The sequence below is a fragment of the Candoia aspera genome, chromosome 9 (genome assembly GCF_035149785.1).
Source record: "Candoia aspera isolate rCanAsp1 chromosome 9, rCanAsp1.hap2, whole genome shotgun sequence".
NCBI classification, from domain to species: domain Eukaryota; kingdom Metazoa; phylum Chordata; class Lepidosauria; order Squamata; family Boidae; genus Candoia; species Candoia aspera.
In genome coordinates, this window is record NC_086161.1 from 3,076,260 (window position 1) to 3,079,834 (window position 3,575).

The 3,575-nt window shown below is 45.5% G+C and overlaps 1 protein-coding gene across 1 annotated transcript in view; it reads left to right on the plus strand.

The window, feature by feature from the left end:
- NHERF4 (NHERF family PDZ scaffold protein 4) overlaps window positions 1-3,575 on the plus strand; it is a 284,353-nt gene that overhangs the window by 223,430 nt on the left and 57,348 nt on the right. The window lies entirely within an intron of this gene.

Here is a 3,575-nt window from a genome sequence, read left to right on the forward strand (position 1 = left end):
AATGGAGGATGTGGCTGTTCTTTTGCTGGCTGTTTCCTTTCTTGCCAACTAATAAGGAATCTCTCTTCCGGCAGGGACGTGTAGCAGGCTGGAGGATGTAGGCATGATGGTTGAATCTTGGAAGAGGCAGTGTACAAATCAGAACAAATAAATGCATGAATAACACTGTGGCTCTCAATTGTCTGATGGGGATGCCATTCTCATCCTCATCAGTTCTGATTCTTCCATCCGTTCCCTTGACAGGAGGTGAACGTTCTACCAGGCCTAGAGGGGCAACAAAGAATCCCAAATGGCTGTATTTGAAGCAGGTGAATTGAAATAAATGCCAGCTGGCTCTGGTCTACGTTTTATCAGCAAGAGCTTGCCCTTTCACTAAGCCAGCTTCTTACTCTTGGGGCTAAAGAAAATGAGAAGGGGAAAGGGAAAGGGGGAGAGGAGAGAGGAGGAAGAAGAGGAGGAGGAAGGAGGAGAAGGAGGAAGAAGAACAGGAGGAGAAGAGGAGAGGAGGAGAGGAGGAAGAGGGGAAGAAGAGAAGGAGGAAGAAGAGGAAGAGGGGAGGAGGAGGAAGAGGAGGGGAATGTTAGTAGTGGTGGCAGAACACATATTGCATGTTACGTGTATAGGTCATGTTTGTGCATTTAAGCACAGTACATTAGAAACAAGGGTCACCTTATTCCCCTCCTGGGAATTCTCCTGGAGAATGGCAACCATGATGAGCATCTTCATCAGAGGGCCTTCTGAAGGTGTCCACATCTTCTGTCACCAGAGAGACCTCTTCCTAGTAGTGGCACCTGGTTATGAAACCTTCCCAGGGAAGGCTGACTTCATGCCAACATTGTTTTCTTTGGGAGGCCAGGAGAAAACGTTTATTTTCCAGCTTCTAGTCACCATGTACTTTTAAGAGTAGAGTACTAGAATTTTCTTGTGCCACCTCTGTCCTCTGGCTTTTTATTTATTCAGCTATGCATATTTTTAAAACAGTGGTTCGTGGTAAACTTTTTTTTTAAAAAAGAAAGCAACCCAGAGAGTGTTTCGCGGCCTCCATCCTGTCTCAACACAGTAACTGAAATGAATCTGTAGAGAAATATAATATAACCCAACCTAGATATTTTCCGAACTTGTAGGCTGCCCAATTCATTTTAGCTTCTAGGCAGCTTATAAAATACAAGCGAAGAACAACACAAGGGCCCAAGATTATCTTGGCCCAAGCAACGAGGCCCCACGCAGCCATGGCTTCCAATCCCGTGGCATTGTCTGCACCAAAAAGCTGTTTGGAGGAAGAGGCAGCTTTAACGCTGTTCAGGAATATCGAGAGAGAGGGGACTGTCCTGACCTCATGGGACAGGCTATACCGAAGTAAGGAGGCCATGACTACAACAGCAGCAAGATCACTACATGCTCAAACATTTGACGTTACGCACAATGGAGGAATGGTGGGTGAAGATGAAGGAACTTGCAGAGATGGCTAAATTGACTTCTTTGATTAAAGAAGAAAAATCTACATTAATGGCTGACTGGAAACCCCTTATAGATTTTTTGCATGAAACAGGAAAAAAAAAATGCACTTAGGCCTTGTGGTTTAGATGATTAGGGAAAAAAAATTGGACAGTAGAAAAACGTGAGCCTTTTTGTAAGTACAGAGCAGTGTTTCTCAACCTTGTCAACTTTCAGATGTGTGGACTTCAATTCCCAGAATTCCCTAGCCAGCTGGGAATTCTGGGAGTTAAAATCCACAAATCTTGAAGTTGCCGAGGTTGAGAAACACTGTCATAGAGTAAGACACAACTTCGTAATTTAGCCATTATTTGCTGCAAAGGAAGTCGGAAACTTCTGCTTTCTGTTTCTTTTTATCTTTTCTTTCTGCACTTTGCCTTTTCTTTTGTCTTTCTTTTCTATACAGAATAGTTTGTGTTAGTTTTCATGCTGTCTTTAAAACTTAAAAAAATATATTAAAAAAAAAGTAAGGGGGCCATGACCAAGAAGGCCCAATGCTGCAGCCTACACTTCAACTGAAGTTCCCACAAATCTTGGGCAGCATGACCATTGGCATCAAAGCTGGACCAAGATGCATTGCTGCCCAAATGGGTAGAATAAATGTCACATTTCCATCTCCAGTGTAAGACCTCTGAACTACAAGGCCAGGAATGTTATTTTGTCATTCAGATGCTTCAGAAAACCCCACAATCTCCCTCTTTTCCTGGTAGCAAATAGATAGCACAGTAGAAGGATATGAAGTAAAAAAATTAGCTATCTTCTAGCCAGTTAGGACTCCTTAAACCAGCCGCCCGGTTGCTGCCCCCAATGGCAGAGCGCACTGGTGTCTGCAGCTTCTAGCCTGCCTGAGCAGCGCAGCATAAAACCAGAATGTTGCGAAGACAGCCAGGTTATCTATGTGAAGAAGAAAGCTCCCCTCCACGAATTATACTGGGTCTTGCGAGAGAGACTCGATCCAAGCCTGCTCTTTTGCTTACTTGGTGGGTCTGAGTGAGAATTGACAAGGACAGGCGGCAGGAATCCCGGATGGTGCGCGTCCCACTGTTTCAGCCCAGAAGGCAGCCAAGTCGATGAGAAAAACGGTGGGGATGATTGAAGAACTGGGAAGCACGTGCCCCCTTTCACCTCCACTGGTGGGAAGGCAGAAGTCCACCGTTCAGCAGTGGAGGAAAAACCTTTCCTAGAGGAAACCTCAAATCCCTTTGGATGCTGGACCTATACAGGGATATCTGGACTCCTCACTTAAGGCATAAGGACGGCCAGCAACCAGCGTTAGCCGGACATCTTTATTACTGCCCTGAACATTAGTAGCCTCCTTTCATTTTTGAAACAGGCAGCGGGGGTGGATGGGTAACATGCCCCCTTCATGTGACCTCTTTGCTGTATATCAGTTCTGATTCCTGTTGTGAAACCCTTTTTAAATAGAAGCAGTTGGGGCAGCTTAGTGGTGATTAATGGGGTGCGGATCACTCCTAGGAACAAGATGTGCCGTATGTAAGTTGAAGCGGGTGCAGTTATCGAGGGGAAAAGATGAGCATGCCTCTGCTAGAATCAGGCGCCAGTTGATTATTTTACTTAGTCCCACCTTTCCATCCATCTTTGGCACCTAGTTTAAAACTGTTAACTGTGGATGAGACTATTGGCTTCTCACTCGAAAGGCTTGACTCCAACCTATAGGCAAGGACAGTGTGTGTTGGGTGCATCTCCTGCGGAATTACACTGAACTGCTTGGGAATGGGGTCGGAGAAGGCTCTTTTGGTGTCCAGGAAGCAGGTCTCTAAAATCGGGGCGTCTCTCCTTTGCTAGGAAATCAAATGTTCCCTGCAATCTATTTATCTACTGATACTTTGATGGGCTAAGCTCACATACCAACCAGGATTTAAGCCATCTAGGGCTTGGTTTGGTTTTAAAGTCCACACTTGCATGGCCTCACATACATAATTTCTTCCAAATTGAGAATCTCTTGCTCAAGGTGGCCCCACCTGCTGTGGATGATGGAGGAGGAGCTTCTGGTCCACAGCCCTGGAGTGCATCTGAATGGAAGAAATTTCACACCTGTTTCCTTTGCCCTCCCAGCAGGG